This window comes from Lissotriton vulgaris, chromosome 12 (genome assembly GCF_964263255.1).
Source record: "Lissotriton vulgaris chromosome 12, aLisVul1.2, whole genome shotgun sequence".
Classification (NCBI taxonomy): domain Eukaryota; kingdom Metazoa; phylum Chordata; class Amphibia; order Caudata; family Salamandridae; genus Lissotriton; species Lissotriton vulgaris.
The window spans coordinates 722,062,415-722,084,613 of NC_141700.1; the positions used below are offsets into that span (position 1 = coordinate 722,062,415).

The 22,199-nt window shown below is 45.1% G+C and overlaps 3 non-coding genes across 3 annotated transcripts; all 3 read left to right on the top strand.

Moving 5' to 3' along the window:
• Window positions 1-4,214: 4,214 nt before the first annotated feature.
• Window positions 4,215-4,286, top strand: TRNAH-GUG (transfer RNA histidin (anticodon GUG)). Its single transcript has one exon. It is a non-coding gene; the product is annotated as a tRNA-His (tRNA).
• Window positions 4,287-7,478: 3,192 nt separating this feature from the next.
• Window positions 7,479-7,549, top strand: TRNAG-GCC (transfer RNA glycine (anticodon GCC)). The gene has a single exon. It is a non-coding gene; the product is annotated as a tRNA-Gly (tRNA).
• Window positions 7,550-19,228: 11,679 nt separating this feature from the next.
• Window positions 19,229-19,299, top strand: TRNAG-GCC (transfer RNA glycine (anticodon GCC)). Its single transcript has one exon. It is a non-coding gene; the product is annotated as a tRNA-Gly (tRNA).
• Window positions 19,300-22,199: the final 2,900 nt, after the last annotated feature.

Sequence of the window (22,199 nt, forward strand, 5' to 3'; positions counted from 1 at the left end):
CTATCCATCCTACTCTAGGGACGATTAGTATCTCCTTTAAGTCTGAGAGATGGAACCTTTTGTGTTTTACTAGCCAATCCACTGTTTTATTCCGTAGATCATCCCAGCTTTCTTTCTGGTTCACTCTAAGAACGGGTACGCCAGCCAATATTAATGTGTATGGACATGAAGCTGGGGGCAAACTCAATACGTCCAAATTGGCATTTAATGGGACCTTAGGTAGGTCTTTGCTTAAGTCCAAGGCGGGGATCGGAACGTTTAGTCCCCTAGCTACATTAGATTGGTTTAGGCAGTTATTCTGTGTGCCTGGGGTTTTTGAGCCGTTTGATGCCTCCTTTTCCGTACTATTAAAAATAGAATTAAAACTTTTGCCACCCTTTGGTCCCCCATCATAGGTTGCATGTTGGCATCCATCCACCATTCTCCCATAGTCTCCCCTACTTGACTCATCTGCGTTCCTACACGCCATGTCATGACCTAAGTTTTTTATTACAGTGTCCAGATAGTTCAATTTATCCCAAAGCTGTGTAAAAGTATTCTCAAGTAATTCTTGGATGTGGGTTACTGTTGCACATATAATTGTTTCATTAAGGGCAACATCAGTTTTAGTGGTGGCCTCCTTGATGTTAATGTGTGTACAATCGTGCGGCACAAAGTCCATCTCTGTCTGCGTACCAACGGAACTGCTTTTAGGTTGGCACTTAGATATATAATGGGTAGTGGTTGGGCAGTCAATTGTTTGGGAGCCCTTCGTGAACTAAGTTTCTTTACAGGCACCCCCTGTTTCCGTTTTGCCGGCAGAGCTTCCTTTTTTTGTACTGTCACGTTCTTCTGGGCTCCGGTCCTAGTGACTAACCCACAGTTACTGGTGTAACAGTTTCTGTATCTACCGTGGTAGAAGAAGCACAATATGTAGGTAAGGCAATAATAGGGGAATTATCCGGCGGGTCTTCTTGGACACGGTCTCCTACTCCAATTGCTTAAATGCCCACTAAATGATGATCTCGAAAAATGGATGGATCCAGGGAGATACGACGCTCAGTTAATTCTATCTCATGGGTCAGTAATGATTCTGCCCTTACCAAAAAAGCGTCTAGCGTGCCCGCCTCACCCTTTCGTTTTTCCATTATATGCTAACTACCAGTTGTTAATGCAGAGATCAAAGTTAAAACAATAATTTGCTAAGGATTCCACAATAAACAGTATCTTGGTTTCTCTGCGAATTCCCGGTCAATCGCTCTCGGAAGCCAGATGTTAGAGAGCTTGCCCAGCCCAGCCTCTTCTAGGCTCTGACAGGTGCAAACTGGCTACCCCTTGGCTAGGGCGCATCCCACGCTGCGGGAGTCCTGCGGTCTTCTTAAGCACCTCCCGGGGCTTGGGGCATGTGTGGGTGGCGTGCGCCCTGCTGGGAATGCTGGGGCTTGTAGTCCTGGCCGGCGTCCCCCACTCGCAGGCGGAACCGGGATTTAGAATGCCCGAGTGACTCTCCTGGCGGTGGCGGCAAGAGTGGAGCAGTGAAGCACCAGGCACCAAGTAAGATTAGCTCCCAGGCTGCGAGAGCCCTGCGGTCTTAAGCGTCTCGAGCGCTTGGGGCATTCGTGGGCGGCGTGCGCACCGCTGGAATGCTGGGGCTTTTAGTGCCGGCAGGCGTCCCCACTCGTGCCCGGAACCGAGACTGTAGAATGCCCGAGTGACTCTCCTGGCCGTGGCGGCAAGAGTGGAGCAGTGAAGCAGCAGGCACCAAGTAAGATTAGCGTCCCAAATTGGAATTGTTAAGTGCAGTGACCTCATGATGAAGTGTCCTGGAGGAATGACGACTAATTTGTTTCTGTACCTTCCCCAAAAGATTCTTTTCTCTTATGGGGATTGGCCTCCGACGATGAGAAACAGTATTGGATCAAGCAGAAGGGTACAAGGCACCCAGAGGGAGTGGGTAGGTACAGCTCAGTCAACGTGGCCACACCAACATTTCTGCTCCCAAACCTTGCATGGCTGTACCTTTGAGCTGCTCATTTCGGTAGAGATGAAATGATTCATGCTGCAGCTGGTACGTGGCTTTCTTTCTCACTCTGACCCAAAATTATGGCCACCTGCCAATGCTTGTTATATATATATTTTTTTCTTCTACAGCAAGTAAAGGTGCATTTCCAGCTGCAGAAATGAAATACCAGTATTTGTAAAGCGCACAGAGCTACCTCCGAAGTGGTGTCCCGGCGCTGGGGGCCCTCAGGAAGATTAAGCGAGCTATTGCCCAGAGTCACATGGTGCTGGGCTAACCTGCCGCCGGTGATCAAACCGTGAACCCCATGGTCCGGTGTCAGGCACTCTTGCCGCTGCACCACACCTCTTCCATGATGGATGAAAACAACTACCTATCACGATCAGACAGCAGAGACCATTGCAGCATTCCGTGCCGGGATGCTCCAGATACCGCAGCAATGACACCGTTACAATTCACGACCTTTGCATACAGAAGCTGCCACATCTTGCCTTGAAAAAGCCCTTGGCCCACCCGCCCTTTGGGTGAAACATGTGTCGCTGTTTCTGTGTTCACTTGCATCTAAATAAAGAAGAAAATATTATAAAAACACAGTATTCTACTTCCTTTACCTGCAACACCTATCCAGAATGTGGGAATCTCTTACCCTAAGATTTTACGTACTTACTTGTGGCACAAATCTATCACATTTCTGGAATATTTACCCATCACAGTGCAGTCATAATTTCTTGGTCAAGTTATATCACCAACATCTGGTCTAGAACTACCCCATGAAACGAGACAACAGTACCAGTAACACCGTTACTGGATGTTGATATGGCAACATTGAGATTGTTTTCCAGTTTTATGTCTTCATTAAACAACTCATTGCATTTTGGGGGTTGGAGTCCAATTTTTCCTCAATTGGGTAAAATTAACAGATGACAGGGTTGTATAGAGTGAAACCATTTGGTGACTATTTTATTTATAAATTGACACGTGCTAAAAGTAAATGGGATAGCCAAAATCGAGCAGAACGTAGGTGTATATTATGGACTTTAATATTAACACATATTCAGCTGACTCCTCATAGTTGTGGTACTTTGCTAAATATGATATGCTAAATATGAAAACTGATCAGCGACCCTATTCATTGTCATACAGTTTATGCTCATTTTTTTGTTTTCACCAGCGGCACAAAACGCTCTTCACATCCCCTCAGTTCTTGTCCCCAGTACCCACCCACCCAAACTGGACCATGAAAGTTCTAGACCACTTTACAAGTGTCCTTTCACAGCGTTGGTCATTATAGCAAATTTAAGTAACATCTGTGCTGTAAAGTGCACTATTTAACCATTTTATCCAAACTTTCTTTAGCAGAGTACCCTCCAAACAAAACTTGAGAAAGAAGGGCCCCTTTACCCACCTTAATAGGTTGAAGGTCATGGGAGTAGCTGCATGGCACCGGGGCCCAGGACCCTGAGGGGCCCACTGAACCTTGCTCATTTCTGCATTTTGCTGTCCTACAGCAGTCAAAGGGGACCTTTCCCTTGCTTGCCCCGGGGCCCCTGGCATCCAAACTACCGTGGGTCCTGTCTTTCGGGGAAGTGTGTGGCTGCCTCCGAAGAAAACGTTTGGGGATTTGCCCTTATGTTTTTGGAACAAAGTAAGCACTGCTTGTGGCGCTTTAATTCGACTCTCCCGGTTCCATTGTTGTATTTTATGTAAGATGAGATAGGACTCGTGTTGTTCCCGTTATTCCTCATTCTTGAATCGTGCGCGGCGCCTCTGACTGTGTTCCCCATCTCTCCCATGACAGGTTGTGAACCTGTTATCTAAAGCTCGAACAGTAATAGATTTATGGTCTCTGGAGCTTTTTTTCTATATAATCCTCTCGCTTCCTTCCTCTGCTCGTGATTTGCTGCTGAGTTCGTGTTCGTTGCTCTTGAACAGCAGCAACAAACATGCAATGGTTTCTCCGTTTAGAACCGCATCCGACACTCGGAACAGGAGGTGCAGTCATGGTGTGTCAGTTCTCGGCAAATACAAGATGGCTGAGCTGTGTCGGGTACTGGTTTGTGTACATTACAGGTTACGGAAGTGGAAATAGACCAGTGGAAGAGGAGGCGAAATACGAGCGCCTCAACATACAACATCCACGGCTACCAGACATCACGTGACAAGATTTAGCTTATAAGAGCTTCGAGATAGATCTACGTCAGAGCCCAAGTAGCTCGCCGTGATCGTATAGTGGTTAGTACTCTGCGTTGTGGCCGCAGCAACCCCGGTTCGAATCCGGGTCACGGCATTGCGGGTGGCAATGTCACGGCAGTTGGGCGATATTTTTAGAAATACATTTGGCATACGGTAAAAAAAATTGCTTTTTTAAATAGTTTTTATTCCTTAGTATCGCACTCTCCAACCAGTGAAAACGATCACGTTTTACTAACAGTTGTTCATAATAATTTACATTTTATATACTGTTACATGCCATCGTTTTTTCTTGTCCAAAACTGAAAAAAACGATTTCGATTTTTTATGGGATGCAGGAAATGTCGTTGCTTTAAAATACCTTTTCTGTAATATTATTTTATTTATTGGCTTGGTATGAGCTCAGCTAAAGCTGAATGTATAATGAGGATTACTGATTTGTTATGCAATTGTGCAGGCAGTGGCTATTTTTGCAAAATGATACATTTGCCAGCCAATTCCTTATTCTGCTGATCAATCTGCAAATTTGAACCCCTAAATATTGTTTCTAGCTCAACAGGTTCAAAAGTTATTAAAAATGCAAGGATGCGTGTGAATACCCATTATAAAGACTGGCGTCCTGTTCCCTATTGCTATATTTATGAGTTAAACTGGTACTAATGAGGTGCAACCAATGCCCAGACAGTGTAAGCAAGCATAAAAATGTCAAAATAAGGGAGCAGTACATTGCTTTAAGTGGGCCGGGTCTTAAGGGGTCTGAGCACCTGCAGTTTTTTAAAAGGGGCCTCGAAAAGGGTCTCTACCGGGCTCTGTTTTGATCCCTGGCACAGGTGGTCCGTTTTTTTTCCGGACTGCAGTGACAAGTCCGGAAAAAAGTGCCAGGGCGCAAAACAGCCTGATAAAGACCCGTTTTGAGACACAAGCACATCGATGTGCGCTGCCCACACTGCTCACTTCTCACTAGTGGAGAAGTTACGGCATGACGTCATGCCAGGTGAGCGTTGTGGGGGAAGGGAAATCCTTTAAAGAGCCATTTTCTTTCTGGATTTCCCTTCTCTTTCTGAAACACAAGATCAACAACATTGTGGTAGGGTCACCAGGGCTTTAATTGGAAGCTTTTTCAATATTATATGTAACAAGCCATAGTTGCAGCTTATTTATCTTATGCAACTAATAACCATTGACAAAGCCAATAGTCCTTACATGTTGTAGGTATGATGTTACTTGTTGTATCACATATCTGGATGCAATGACAGAAACAGCAAAATACAAGTCGGGCGGCACACTATGCTAAACACAGATTTTGAGCGTAAGTGTTTTAAAGCCACACCCCTAATTACACTGGCCACGCCCATTGAGAGACCCTCCAGTTTTTTCATCCCACTTAAAACCCTGAAGTAGTATTATCATAAAATATATTTTGTTGGCAGTGGATGATGCTGGGCAAGGGGGGCTCCTCTGTTAGAGAGGAGGAGCGTCACCCGCCAAGTAAAATTACCCCAAAAGCCCCTACTAGATGAAAAATAAAATAGCAATAAAGTTAATTTATTATCATTTTATTTTTCATGCCCACATCCCGAACCGAGGGTCAGGAGAGGGCTTGGACAGTGACGGCAGCAGGGAGGGACATGAACTGCTTGAGCACTTTTCAAAGTGCGAATGTCCCTTTGGCTGGTCGTCTTGTGACGGCCAGCCAGACATGTACTTTGAAAGCTCTAACCCAGCTGTCTTAAGAAAGCTGACTCAGAGCAAGTGCAGGGCTCCAGTGTCTTCTGGAGCGGTGAGAGAGGCCGCTTCTTCCAATCCTGTCACATCTCTCATGCTGGTGAGAAAGTGCTGGGATTTGTTAATGCAGTTGGCTGGGGCTTGTGTAAACACCAGACTGGAGCAGGAGGAGCACGTGCTGCGAGGAGGATACTGTGTCATTCATGTAAGGTAAGTGGACTTTATTTTTTATAATTTTTTTATTTGCACAATAGTGCACTTCCCACCACCCATTTGCCCACCCCACTACACTCAGTAGATGCCAGCCACTGCTGATGCTGGCTGGGTCCCAGCTCAAGCCAGATCTAATTCTGATGTAGGAACTAGGTTTAATACATTGAGATTAAGTAATCTCGGTGAGTCAGGGGAACCTGTCAAAAGTAAACCTGTATAGTATACCTACAGTAATCATAGTAAGGGCCATTTTAGATATTATTGTACCCCAGTCTCCTGCATGTGATCTCCGCCTCCTCTCATGGATGGATAATTGTCTAGTGTGTGTGAACTCTTGTCTGTTCAAAACACAAAATAAGCATTGGCAAAGCCAATTGTTTTCGCCTCCGCAAAATCTATTGGGTTTGTCAATGTTCTTTTACATGTTGAAAAACAAGGCTCAAAGAAAAAACATGAAAGCAATATGACACGGCCTGCACAGACCCGAGTGGACGGTGGGGGGTGAAGAAGAAGATCTGCAGGAGCTTTCAGTGGAGGAATACTGGTCACGAAAAGCAGTACTTGGTCCTGGCTCCACGGCAGGACAAAGCCACGAAGCCCAGGAGGAAAACAGATGTGAGGAGAAGGAGCTGACCAATAGGAAGCAAGGAAATGAGAGTGACGTGGAAGCCTGCTGATGGTGAGCAAATAAAAGTAAAGGCAGGCGCTAAGCTCTTTTAATATTTTTTTTTAAACACAAGAGATTTCCCAGCACATTGCAATCGGTGTGCAGTCAAAATATAAGAACACGTTACGCGCTGAGTGTCATTTTTGTCAGTCCTAAGCTATGAATGTGCCATCCAGTGTGGAGAAACAAAATCATTCTCTAGTCCCTTTCCTGCATCCCTACAAGCCCTCAGCATTCAGCATTATAGAATGGTTCTACGTTTGATGACTTCAGATAGGGCTTGAGATTATCGTGGAGTCATTCACCACAGGTGTCCTATGAACCCTTGCTGTGTTATGCAGCATGCATTGGATCTTTCTTTCTGTTGGCTTTGTGTGCAGGTTTGGTGCTTTACATGTAGTGTTTCAGCATGTGCAGCAGGTGGACATCATCGGACTGTGCACTCTGATGTGCACCTGAAGCATGAAGAATTGCTGGTTCACTTGTAAAACTTTATATAATACTGTGTTTCCTGTCTGCTCTCTTCATATGAAGCATGATGCTGCAATATGCATGGGCTCTGCTGTGGTTAGCTTCATGCTTGACCCGGGTCTGAGCACAGAAATATATAACCATCTCTACATGTATACGTTCCTTGGGAAGTGAATCGTAATCTACATGTCCTGAAACATCATTTCTATCGAAGCATTGGTGGTTCAGTGGTAGAATTCTCGCCTGCCACGCGGGAGGCCCGGGTTCGATTCCCGGCCAATGCAGATGGCCTTTTTCAGACACTTTTGTATGTATATTAATTTGGGAGTATTGTGAATTGCCTTACAATTTTAATATTAACGTGAACTATATATTTAGACATACGTTTCTTGCATTACATAATTCCCTCAAAGCCGTTTTCGGAGCCATTTCCGAAATGCCACACTTCATGCCACGTACTGAAGTTTTTTTATGGGAGTTTTTAAAGCACTTTGCAGTAAACTCGCTGATTTTTAACAGCCTACGCCCCTTCATTAACACGACTGCACCCGCTTTTGTAACAAAAGTAACCAACCCATAAAGCTTTATGTAACTAGGCGATGTTTCAGTAACAGTGCTCAGGCATTTGACAGAGGACCGAAGGGACTAGGCTTCCGAGAGATCTCTACGTCAGAGGTGGGGCATCCCGGGCCACCCCACCTCACCCCACCCACCCCACCCCCACCCATGATCACTCTGAATTAAGCTCATCTATTTTACTGTCTGCCTCTCTATTTTCTGTCTGTTCATCTTCCCCTGTCCCGTTTCTCCTTCTCTCCCTCTAGCTCTCTGCCCGTTTTGTTCTCAGTCTCTTCGGCAATATCTCTATCTATCTCTCATCCTGTCTCTCCCTGCTTCTCGTCACCTCTTTCCTGCTTTTTGTCTCTCTCTCTCCGTCGTTCTCCTTCACTCTCTGTGTCCATATTTCTCTTTCTCTGAATCTAGCTTCTTTCGTTCTTTCTCTCTTTTTCTGTTTCTGTCTTTTTTCCTCCCTCTCTCGCTATTTCCCATCCCTTGCCTCTGTTTGCTCTGCCTTCTTGGGGTGGCACTTATGTCCCTCCCACTCTGAGGCTTAATAAACATCAAGATGTGTTCGCCTTGGTGATTGACGATTTACAAAACCCTATTGGAGTCAGCACAGAAGTCTGTGGAAATCATGGTTCTCCAGGAGCACCTCTATCTGCCACGCCTCCCCCGGCGGAGAATACATGGGAGCGCACATGGTGGGATTGTGCAGAAGCCCAGTTATATGTCTAGCGTGACAGCTTTCGATGTTTAGTAGATCTCATGTAACCCCCCAAAAACAAGCATTGTCATAGCCAATCCGTATCGCCTTTGGAACCTTGAAAGTGTTTTGCCATGCAGCCCATTATCCAGGGTGCTACAACATATACTGTTACTACTTATGATAATAATCCGGTATTTGTAAAGCGCAAACAATTACCCCCAAGTGTCAAGGCGCTGGGGGTCGTCAGAGAGATCAAGCGGGCTATTGTCCCGAGTCACATGGTGCTGGGCTAACCTGCGACCGGCGGCCGCTGCGCCACACCTCTTCCCCTTATCTTTTTATGTGTTATAATTTTTTATTAGTATTTCATGTTCAAAAACAATGCATATAAAATATATAACAGTATACTAGTCCATATGTGAAATAAATAATAAATTACATGAACTCATTTCAATATACTATGGTCTTCCCCTTATCTTTTGTCTTGGCATCTGTCAAGTCTCCCATGACCCATAGCTGTACTCAGGGTCGGGTGGAGATTCCTCGCCCTCATCCCAGGCTGCGCATGGAGGATATGAAAGTAACTGATATAAGAACTCAATCTTTGGGGAGGCTGAGGGAGGCTTGCCACTCCTTGGGGGGCTTATCAACCAGTGGTCTAAGGCCTCAGGCAAACACGCATTGCAAATACAGAGTGCACACAGGAAGTCACACAGAAAAACTTGGCCCCATGCAAACCCCGCAGATACTGGGCAAAAGCAGACGAACGGACCAAAGTGCAAAGAAATAAAACTCAGTGCACACCAAAACAGCAGCGGAAACATGCAGCAGGTGCAGGGCGAAGGCAAAAAGTTTATGGAGGGTGATCCAGAGAGATGCCAGGCACTTTCTGCTCACACAGTGGTGCATGTGGAGGGACGAAGGGCGAAAGAGGTGCCAAGCACAGTGTGCGTGCCCTGAGACATAGTGGGAGGAAATAGGGGTGCCAGCAAACAGTATCTCTGATAAGAGGGACCTCTGGAAGGGGAGCCTGGAGAGTTACCATGTACTGAGTGCTTGCACACAAAAGGTCAAAGGGAGGAGAGCCAAGCGGGTGCCAGGCTCTCAGCACACAGAGGGACACGGGGAGGTATATAATATGGGTGTCAGGCAGAGTGTGCATACCTGTCCACTGCCCCTGCTGTCCTCCTGGCATGTGGTGGCACCTAGGACACCCACCTCACTTTCCAGTGTTCTGCCATCCAGTGACTTCCAGATTATGATCATGTGCATCACTGAACCCCCTGCAGTGGAGCAGGATTCCTCCTCCATACTCTTCTCCGGCTCCTGTTCCCGTGTGGCAGGGGAGGTGGTGTCTCTCTCCCGCAATCTGCTGTTAACACACTGCCTCTGAGATAAGCCTGTCTGCTCGTGCCAAGCTACCAAGGGGGAACCAAGGGGGTGAGCAGGGGTTATCCAGGAGTGCAATCCTCTTTCCCTGACTAGAAGCAAGGGTCCCTATTTGGACAAAGGTGTATACCATTGTCAACTAAGAGACCCCCAGTTCTAACAAAAGGGAATTTTAGATTTATAATTCTTACCACACTTCCATTTATCTTCATGAGACAGTGCTCCTTTTTGGGACTGAAAATTACTAAAGGCCAGTATTTCCGTCGTGATATGGGTAATATACATCTGCTAAAAGTTTAACCTATAATAAATATTGTTTGGCTGTAAGAGGGCTTGACTTTGCTCATAATGTGCAACAATTGAAAAGTTGTTCCGAATTGAGGACCGCAAGTTTCGCCAGGCCTGGGGCCCTAAAAATCCTTAGGATGGCGCTGAACTGCGGTATCATTCATAAGTTAGTCATTGTTTCTACCTTCTTTGTGGTAATATTAATTTTGGCCTCCATTGCTTTCTGTGTTAATCCATTTGGTTCCTGTTGTGTGACTTACTTTAGGCTAATCTGATGTAAGTTAAGGTGTAATTAGCCTGCATCACATCATGAGTAGTGTTGGATGTAACCTTTCTGAATTGAGCTTGGCTTACCCCTCTGTAGGTGTGATGAGGGTTTGCATGGCCTTTCCTTTGCTTCTCCTTAGTTCCCTTTTACTCCATCCATTTTGGAGTGGATTGTCCACATTTTCGTATCTGTTCAAGCAGCATTCACACCTATGTAGGACATTTTGGAGCATAACACTTTCTGTACTTGAGGGGTAATATACTGCATATTGAGGTTCATTTTGTACTGCACTTGTGTTTTTAGGTCTAACTGCAGATAGCACATGTGCTGTCCTGGGTAGGAGGTGGGCTACTGTTTGCAATAAAAGTCTTGCAGCATGCCCATTGCTTAACATGTTGGTATCATTGCCACTCTTCTTTGCTGCCTCCAAATTGGTCAGAGTGTTCCCTACATCACTTCCTTTTCTGTCTCTTGCACATGGACCAACCACAGATTGATTAACTTGAATTAGTGCCCAACTCGCTTTGTGGTACTGTTTCATTTTTTTCCTTTTGTATTTTTATCATCGCACAAACTCAACCCAACTCCAGGGTATTGGTGTACTTTACATGGTCACCAGTTACATTATAAGTGCACATTCATATTTGTAGACACTTGGAAAATGTAGGGCCTGATTTAGAACTTGGCTGACGGGTTACTCTGTCACAATGGTGATGGATATCCCGTCCACCAAAATAATAAATCCCATAGGATCTAATGGGATTTATATTTCAGGTGACAGGATATTTATCACCGTTGTGATGGAGTCATCCGTCCCCCATGGTCTAAATCTGGCCCTGAGTGTTTTACAAAGAGTCACAAGATGTTGAGCCGACACAGAAACTTGAACTTGGTTCCCCAAGTCGCAAGTCAGCAATCCCGTCACAAAGCCAAATCCCTCTTTCACCTCCCACCCACCTCTTCTCCATTTTGCCTAGAAATAAAGGAGGAATTCTAGATTCAGAAGATGTTTTTGGAGCCCTCACTAGCTGTGCTCAATATTTGTGTTGTCGAACAAAAAGGCTGCTGCCAGGTGCTGATTCCACAACCTTCAATTGTAGTTCCGTAGTTTGAGGGTCTGAGGTCCGGTGGTTCCGAACCTGTTCAATAAAGGTCGTCTGAAAAAGACGATTTTGGTATCAGTGGAGCGCAAATCACGAGTGCGGTGTGTACGAGTGTTTCCGTCTTAATCGATCAATGAGAACACTACGTATCTAGGGATTTCGTTTGAACCCTCTGGTTCCATTTTGTGTATGGCAGCCATTTTGTGTGGTTGCCCTCACACAGGCCGATGACTGCGGCCGAGCGAGTCCTTGGGACACGTACACCTTAGCTGACTTCTGAGTGACCTGGCCGAACTGACTCCCTTGCCCGAGGTTGACCTCACTGAGCCAGTTCCTTGTTAAGCAGCTGGTCAGATAAAGATCAAAGAGCAGGACATTGCCAAATTTACAGTACACTGCACCCACCCTTCTATCTCACTTCTCATCTGTTTCTGCTCCTTCTTTTACGACATAATCACTGATTGGGTTAAGGTTTTATGATGGGTTTGTCCGGCCTGATCCGACAGGATATTGGAATGTGCTTGGTCATTTCTGGTGGGCTGGACAACGGAAAATCGGATTGTCGTTCTGCGCTACTTTTGAAAAGTCATTATCTTATTGGACAGTTTGTGTGTAACTGATGCTACTTGGAATGTGATTTTTGGCATAAAAGACCATGCTCCGCTCATTGAAATTGTGCAGTCTCTAGCGAACCACCCGTGTTGTGCTTCGTAGATCTCTGTTCCTGGTTGCAGCCAATAAACTTTGGTCTTTGACGTCATCGAGAAGTGCCCTGTGTCTCTGTTTGCCGAGGCAGGGGAATCCGAAGACTTTGAGCGTTTTCCCTGGCTCTGCTGGGTTCTAAAACCTGGTTCTTCACAATCCTTCTTAATGCTTTTGCAACTGCTTAACTATCTTCCTCTTGCTTCTTTATTCTCCCTTTTCTGTAGGACTGGGTGGAAGGAACTCCGTGAAGTAACAAAAATGCTCTGTCAAGCTATGAAGGGCTCCTCGAGTGGTGGAGTGTGTTACCTCGCGCAGTTCGTGCTGATTTTCACTGCCAAGTGTTTGTTCTGCACTGTAAAATCAATGTGAATGGCACCACGCGCAGTGCAGGATGGTGCTACTTCTTTCTGCTGCTCAATTAGAGGTTCTACTTGAGCGGCAGCTTTTCACGGCGAATGGAAGGGTTCTCAATACAAGCGGTAGCGACCATCTGCAACCACCCACATTGAGAAATTTTGCTCGGAAGCAGTCTTGAGTTAGATTTTCCTCACTCGTGTTCACCAATTTACTCTTGGCAAACACGAGCGTGGAAAAAACTCTGCTTCCACTGGTTTTTGGGAACTCTGCCAGGGTGGCGGTCACATCCTAATCTGCACGGAGAGACCTCCGCAGACCCTGCGGACGGTCCCTCCTACTCTATGGTGGCAGACGGACTCAGGTCTGTCCGCTATCATAATCGGCCCCTATGTACCGTTTGGCTTTATTTTCACTAGAAATTTGAAACTTCGTGACTCTTGTTCTCCTGTTTCAATTTGTGTCATTTTGAGTCCGTCCGCCACCATAGAGTAGGAGGGACTGTCCGCAGGGTCTGCGGAGGTCCCTCCGTGCAGATTAGGATGTGACCGCCAGGGTTGTGGTCACATCCTCAATCTTTAACATTGCGGCGGGTGCAGCTTCAAGCTGCACCCGCCGCAATGTTAAAAAAGCATGCACGGCATTTGCGTGCACAAAGCAGCAGGCACCGCGCGGTGCCCGCCGCTTTGTCCACGCAAATGCAGGGGGGTACCATAGGTACCCCCTATGTGAACCCCCCACCCATCCCGTCACCAAGGGGGCCCGCAACGGGCCCCCGAAGGCAATCTCTGTATGCTTTTCCACGGCAGAAAAGCCGCTGTGGAAAAGCATATGTTTTCCGCTATCCTCATATCGCTGGCGGTGTCTGACAGACACCGCCAGTCATGTTAGGGCTTCTCCGCCGTGGTCGGAAGGCGACTGTGGCGGAAAAGCAGCGGGCGGATTTTGAGACCCACCGCCATCCTAATTTGGCGGTGGGTCTTCTGTGCCTCCGCAGCGGTTTTCCCGCATCCTCCGGGCCGGCGGTGGCTTCCGCCGGCCCGGAGTATGCGGGACAACCGCGATCCTAATCAAGCCCTTAGTGCCAATTTTGGTTATCTACTCACTCTAGACCAGATGCCGAATTAATTGCACTTATTTGAGTCTGTATTCTGGCAGATAAAAATAGTTTAACTCTGTACACTGACTCAAAGGATGCATTTTGAGTGATGCTTGGCTTTGAACTTTTCTGGTTGCAAAGGGGATTTTTAAAGTTTGCTGGAACCCCTATTAAAAATGGTTAATATATATCTACAGAATTTTCTGCATGCTTTGATGCTACCCCAACAAGTTGGAGTACTTAAGTACAGTGCCCACCAATGCACTCATGATGAAGTGTCCTGGAGGAATGGCCTCGCTGACTCAGCTGCCAGGAAAGCTGCTCGGTCATGAACAACTGCTATGTATGTCGGACGGACTAATTTGTTTCTCTACTGTACCTATACGATTGATTTTTATTATGGGAATGAGCCTCTGACAATGAGAAACAATATTGGATCAAGCAGAAGGTGCAATGTACCATGAGCGATTGGGGAGGTTCAGCTCAGGGCAATTTCTACTCCCCAACCTTGCCTGGTTACCTTTGACCTGCCCATTTCGCTAGAGATAAAATGATTCATGTTGCAGCACCCGCTGGTAAGTGTATTTCTTTCTCACTCAGACCCAAAATCATTGCCACCTGCCAATGCTTGTTATACAGGGCACAAGTCGTAAAAAAAGAAGTGGGGGGATGCTGTCACCGGATAGTGACATCACGACAGGAAGTGACATCACAAAATGTGCCGAGCTCCTCATCCCAAAAGGCCAAAGAGTGAAGTTGAGCTGTTTGACAGGGGGGATGGCGTCCCCCCCCGGTAAAATAAGTGAGGGGATGCCGTCCACCGGCGTGGTACCCCGACTCGAGCCCTGTTGTTATATATTGTTTCTGTTCTAAAGCAAGTAAAGGTGCATTTCCAGTTGCAGCCGGATGAAAACAACTACCCATCATGATCGGACCGCAGAGACCATTACACGCATTCCGTGCCGGGATGCTCCAGATACCGCAGCAATGACACAGTTACAATTCAAGACATATTTGCATACAGAAGCTGTCACATCTTGCCTTGAAAAAGCCCTTGGCCCACCCGCCCTTTGGGTGTCGCTGTTTCTGTGTTCACTTACATCTAAATAAAGAAGAAAATATCATAAAAACACAGTATTCTACTTCCTTTACCCGCAACACCTATCCAGAATTTGAGAATCTCTTACCCTAAGATTTTACATACTTACTTCTAGCACAAATCTATCACATTTCTGGAATATTTACCCATCACAGTGCAGTCATAATTTCTTGGTCAAGTTATATCACCAACATCTGGTATAGAACTACACCATGAAACGAGACAACAGTACCAATAACACCGTTACTGGGTGTCGATATGGCATCATTGACATTGTTTTCCAGTTCTATGTCTTCATTTAACAACTCATTGCATTGTGGGAGTTGGAGTCCAATTTTTCCTCATTTGGATAAAATTAACAGATGACAGGGCTGTATAGAGTGAAACCATTTGGTGACTATATCATTTATAAATTGCCACGTGCTAAAAGTAAATGGGATAGCCAAAATAGTGCAGAACTTAGGTGGAAATTCTGGACTTGGATATTAACACATATTCAGCTGACTCCTCATAGTTGTCGTATTTTGCTAAATATGACCTTTGTTAATATCAACTTTGCTAAATATGACATGCTAAATATGAAAACTGATCAGCGACCCTAGTCATTGTCATAGAGATTATTTCTATTTGTTTGTTTTCACCAGTGGCACAAAACACTCTTCACGTCCCCTCAGATCTTCTCCCCAGTTCCCACCGACCTAAACTGGACCAATACAGTTCTAGACAACTTTGTACGTGTCCTTTCACATCGTATCTCTTTTTAGCAAATGTAAGTAAAAACTGGGCTGTAAAGTGCAATATTTAACCATTTTATCTAAACTTCCTTGAGCAGAGTACTGTCCAAACACCTCTCGAGGAAGGAGGGCCCCTTTGCCCACCTCAATAGGTTGAAGGTCATGGGAGCAGCTACCATTGCTGCAACAGGTGCATGATACCGGGGCCCAGGGCCAGAGATAAGTTCTGTACGTTGCTAAACCAATGGCAGTCAAAGGGGACTTTTCCCTTGTTTGCCCCGGGGCCCCTGGCATCCAAGCTACTGGTGAAGACATTGTCCACCATGTGGGCCTTGACTATCGCCGATGTGTGTGGCTGCCTCCTAAAAAAACGTTTGGGGATTTGCACTTATGTTTTTTAACAAAGAAAGCACCGAATGTGGCGCTATAATTCGACTCTCCCGGTTCAAAAAGTAATAGATTTGTGGTCCTCTCCTTCCGGAGCTTTTTTTCGATATAATCCGCTCGCTTCCTTCCTGTGCTCGTGATTTGCTGCGGTAGCTCGTGTTCATTGCAATATATAAAATGGTCTCTCATTTTAGAACTGCATCGGACACAGTTGACAGGTGCAATCATGGTGTGTCAGTTCTCTGCAAATACATATTGGTAGAGATGTGTCTGGTAGGTTTGTGTACCTTACAGGTACAGAAGTGAGAATAGGCCAATGTAAGAGGAGGCGAAATACCAGTGCTTTCACATACAACATTCACCGAAACCAAAAAGCACGTGACAAGATTAGGGTTATTATCCCTTCAAGAGGGCTTGACGTCAGAGTCCAAGTAGCTTGCCGTGATCGTTTAGTGGTTAGTACTCTGCGTTGTGGCCGCAGCAACCCCGGTTCGAATCCGGGTCACGGCATTGCGGGTGGCAATGTCACGGCAGTGGGGTGATCTTTTATTTATACATTTAGAATATGGCAATAAATTGCTGATTTCAATAGTTTATATCCCCTAGTCTCGCACTCCAACCAGTGAAACGATCAAGTTTTACAAACAGAAGTTGTTCATAATAATTTACATTTTATGCACTGTTACAAACCTTCGTTTCTTCTTGTCCAAAACTGAAAAAATCGATTTCGATTTTTATGGGATGCAGGAAATGTCGTTGCTTTAAAAGACCCTTTATGCAATGTTATTTTATTTTTGGCTTGGCTCAGCTGAATGTATAATGAAGATTACTGGAATTTTATGTAATTGTGCAGGCAGCGGCTATTTTGCATAATTATACATTTGCCACATAATTCCTTATTCTGCTGATTAATCTGCAGATGTTAACCCCCAAAAATTGTTTCTAACTCAACAGGTTCAAAAGTTATTAAAAATGCAAGGATGCGTGTTGCCGTGCAGTGGAATACACATTATAAAGACTGGCGTCCTGTTCCCTATTGCTATATTTGTGAGTTAAACTGGTACTAATGAGGTGCAACGAATGCCCAGACAGTGTAAACAAGCATAAAAATGACAAAATAATGTAGTATTATCATAAAATGTATTTTGAGGTGGTGGAAGGAGGCTGGGCAAGGTCGGCTCCTCCGTAAGAGCAGAGGAGCGTCGCCCGCCAAGTAAAATGACCCCAAAAGCCCCTACTAGATGAAAAATAAAATAGTAATAAAGGTAATTTATTACCATTTTTTTTTTCATGCCCTCGTTCCGAACCGAGGGTCAGGACGGGGTGGGGCTTGCACAGTTACGGCAGCAGGGAAGAGGGTGGACTGCTCGAGGACTTTTCAAAGTGCGCATGTCCCTTTGGCTGGTCGTCTTGTGATGGCCAGCCAGACATGCCACTTTGAAAGCTCTAACGCAGCGGTCTTAAGACATCTGTCTCAGAGCAAGTGCAGAGCTCCAGTGTCTTCAGGAACGGTGAGAGAGGCCGCTCCTTTCGATCCCGGCATCTCTCTCATGCTGGTGAGAAAGTGACGGGATTGGTTAATGCAGTTGGCTGGAGCTTGTCTGAACACCAGACTGCAGCAGGAGGAGCACGTGCTGCGAGGAGGATGCTGTCATTTATGTAAGGTAAGTGAACTTTATTTTTTATTATTGTTTTTATTTGAGCTGTAGTGCACTTCCCACCACCTACATGCCCATCCCACTACACTCAGTAGATGCCAGCCACTGCTGATGCTGGCCGAGTCCCAGCTCAAGCCAGATCTAATTCTGATGTAGGCACTATGTTTAACCCCTTTGTTGCAGCGGCGATTCCGCCGCAGCGCTCGCATGCTCGTGACGGAGCCGCTCCGTCACGAGCTGCGGTTGAGCTGTGCTCGTGACGGAGTGGTTCCGTCATGGCCACGCCCGCTCAATAGAACGCGCCGTGCAGGCGCGAAATCAGCGCCGCGCAGGCGCGGCGGCAGGCCATGACGGAACCGCTCCGTCATGAGCACAGCTCAGCCGATGCTCATGACGGAGCAGCTCCGTCATGAGCATGGGAGGGGTTAATACATTAAGGTTAAGTAATCTCAGTGAGTCAGGGGAAGCTGTCAAAAGTAAACTTGTATAGTATACCTGTAGTCATCATAGTAAGGGCCATTTTAGATATTAATGTACCCAGTCTGCTGCATGTAATCTCTCCCTCCTCTCATGGATGGATAGTTGGCTAGTGTGTGAGAACTCTTGTCTGTTCAAAGCACAAAATACGCTTTGGCAAAGCCAATTGTTTTTGCCTCTGCAAAATCTATTTGGTTTGTCATTGTTCTTTTACATGTTGCACAACATGGTTCAAAGACAAAAAAATGAAACCACTGTGACGTGGTCAGCACAGACCCAGGTGGAAGGTGGGGGTGAGGGAGAGGGGCTGCAGGAGCTTGCAGTGGAGGGATACTGGTCACCAATAGCAGTAGTTGGTCCTGGCTCCACTGCAGGATGAAGCCACGGAGCCCAGGAGGAAAACAGATGTGAGGAGAAGGAGCTGACCAATAGGAAGCAAGGAAATTAGAGTGACGCGGAAGCCAGCTGATGGTAAGCAAATAATAGTAATGGGCAGGCTCTAAGCTCTTTTAAGATTCATTTTTTTAAACACAAGAGATTTTCCAAGCACATCGCAAGCGGTACGAAGTGAAAATATAACAAAACATTACCCGCGGTGTGTCACCTTTGTCAGTCCTAAGCATTGAATGTGCCATCCAGTGTGGAGAAACAAAGCAATTTTCCAGCCCCTGCCCTGCATCCCTACCAGCCCTCAGCAATCGGCATTCTAGAATGGTGCTAGGTTTGATGACTTCAGATAGGGCTCGGATTATCGTATTCACCGCAGGTACCCTCTGAACCGTTGTTGTGTTATGCAGCATAGGATCTTTCTTTCTGTTAGGATTGTGTACACATTGGTGCTTTACATATAGTGTTTCAGTATTTGCAGCAGGTGAGCACCATCTGACTGCACTCTGGTGTGCACATGTAGCAAGAAGAAATACTGGTTCAAGTGTAAAACTTCATGTAATACTGTGATTATCCTGCCTGCTCTCTTCATATGAAACAGGGTGCTGCATTGTACATGGGCTCTGCTGTTTTAGCTTCATGCTTGGTTCGAATCTGAGCACATAAAATATATAACCATCTGTAAATGTAAACCATACATGAGGAATACACCTTAATCCAGTTTTTCTGAGCTTCCGTTATCATCAAAGCATTGGTGGTTCAGTGGTAGAATTCTCGCCTGCCACGCGGGAGGCCCGGGTTCGATTCCCGGCCAATGCAGATGCTTATTTTCACAAATTTTTGTATGTTTATTTATTTACTAATTTGGGAGTGTTATGAATTACCTTACAATTTTAATATTAATGCGAACTATATATTTAGACTTGATGTTTCTTAGAAAGATTCACTAGTTGCATTACATCATTCCTTCAAAGTCGTTTTCGGAGCCATTTCCAAAAAGCCAGACTTCATGCCACGTACTAGAGTTTTTAATGTGAGTTTTTAAGGCACTGCAGTAATCTCGCTAATTTTTACCAACCTACACCACTTTTGTAAAACGACTGTACCCGTTTTTGTATCAAAAGTAACAAACTCATAAAGCTTCATGTAAAAATGTGACGAGTCGATTACAGTGGTTATAGACACATTACACAGGTCCCAAGGCACAAAGCTACCGAGAGATCTCTTCGTCAGAGGTGGAGAGAGGTGGAGCATCCCGGCCCACACCGCCCCATCCCACTCATGATCGCTCTGAATGAAGCTCATCTATTTAGCTGTCTGTCTGGTCTGTGTATTTTACTGTCTTCCTCTCTATTTTCTGTCTGTCCGTCTTCCCCTGCCCCATTTCACGTTCTCTCCCTCTAGCTCTCTGCCCGTCTTTTTCTCAGTCTCTTTGGCAATATCTCTAGCTCTCATTCATCCTGTCTCTCCCTGCTTCTCGTCACCTCTTCCCTGCTCTTTCTCTCTCTCTCCGTCGTTCTCTTTCACTCTCTGTGTCCATATTTCTCCATAATCTAGCTTCTTCTTTCGTGATTTCTCTCTTTTTCTGTTTGTGTCTTTTTTCCTCCCTCTCTTGTTGTTTTCCATCCATTGCCTCTGTTTCTCCATTCGGTGCCTTCTTGAGGTGACACTTATGACCCTCCCACTCTGATGCTTAATAAACATCCTGATTTGTTCGCCTTGGTGATTGACGATTTACAAAACACTATTGTCAGCACAGAAATCTGTGGAAATCATGGTTCTCCAGGACCACCTCTGTCTGCCAAGCCGACACAGGCGGAGAATACATGGGAGCACACATGGTGGGAATGTGCAGAAGTCTAGTGTGACAGCTTTCGTTGTTTACTAGATCTCATGTAAACACAACAAAAAAACAAGCATTGTCATAGCCAATATGTTTTGCCTTTGGAACCTTGTAAGTGTTTTGCCATGGAGCACATTATCCTGGTTGCTACAAAATATACTGTTACTACTTATAATTATAATCCGGTATTTGTAAAGCGCAAACAATCACCCCTAAGTGTCAAGGCGCTGGGGGCTGTCAGGAAGATTAAGGGAGCTATGGTCCAAAGTCACATGGTGCTGGGCTAACCTGTCGCTGGCGATCGAACCGTGAGCCCCCGCGTCCCGGAATCAGCTGCCCTGGCTGCTGCGCCACACCTCTTCCCCTTACCTTTTGTCTTCTCATCTGTCAAGTCTTCCATGATCCATAGGTGTACTTAGAGCACCTTTAAGGGACGGGTGAAGCTTCCTCGCCCGCATCCCAGGCTGCGCTTGCCAGACTGCGCAAGGGGGATATGAAACTAACTGATTCGGAAACAAGTGGATCTTTGGGGGGGGAGGGGGAGGGGGGGGGGGGGCTTATCAACCAGTGGTCTAAGTCCGCAGGCAAACATGCATTGCAAATACAGAGTGCACACAGGCAGTCACACAGAAAAACCTGGCCACATACAAACCCTGCAGATCTTGGGCAAAAGCAGATGACCGGACCAAGGTGCAGAGAAATAAAACTCAGTGCAAACCAAAACAGCAGCGGAAACACGCAGCAGGTGCAGGGCGAAGGCAAAAGGAAGGGTGATCCAGAGAGATGCCAGGCACTTTCTGCTCATATAGTGGTGCATGTGGAGGGAAGAAGGGCGAAAGAGGTACCAAGCAAAGTGTGCGTGCCCCCTCCACTTGCAGGCAGAGCCCAATCTGCTCCCATTCTGTAAGCTTTTTAAAACTCTGCTCTTCAACAAACCTGCATAGTTCCTAACTTTTTCCTGCACCCGTGTGTCTGCAGTGCTAGGATGCCTTAGGGTAGAAATTGCGCTTTATAAATGGTCTTTTCATTTCATTTCAGACATAGTGGGAGGAAATAGGGTTGTCAGCAAACAGTATGTCTGATAAGAGGGGCCTCGGGAAGGGGAGCCTGGAGAGTTACCATGTACTGAGTGCTTGCACCCAAAAGGTCAAAGGGAGGAGAGCCCAGAGGGTGCCAGGCTCTGTGCACACAGAGGGACACAGGGGAGGTATATAATATGAATGTCTGACATAATATCGACAGACAGAATATCGAAATGCAAAAATATCGGAGCAAAAATATCGACATCAAAAATATCGGAATCCTATCTTCATAAAGGTAAGTACAAAAATATCGAAAAAATAATATCGTAGTACAAAAATATCGGAATCAAAAATATCGTTTTTTTAAATGTATTAATAATAATGTAAAAATAATTTTTAAATACATAAAAATACCCCTTTACCCAAAAACTGAAAACTGACCCAGAACCCTAAAAATACCCCTTTACCCAAAAACTGAAAACTGACCCTGAACCCTAAAAATACTCCTTTACCCAAAATTAATTAATATTATTTAATTACCAATTAATTATTAATTAACAATAACAATAAAGTAAATATATTAGCACATTAGCTGTAATTAATTTAATTTAATAATTAATATTATTTTTCCAAATTAATTAATTAAGAATAACACAAAATTATATATAAAAAAATTACTATAATTAATGTAATTAAATATTAATTATTTACCAACTAATTAATAATTATAAATATGTATGTATAAATATGTACAAAATTATATTAATTAATTAACTAATTAATATAAATTAATTACCAATTATTTTATTTATTAAAATATGTACAAACATATATCAATTAATTAATTATTATTA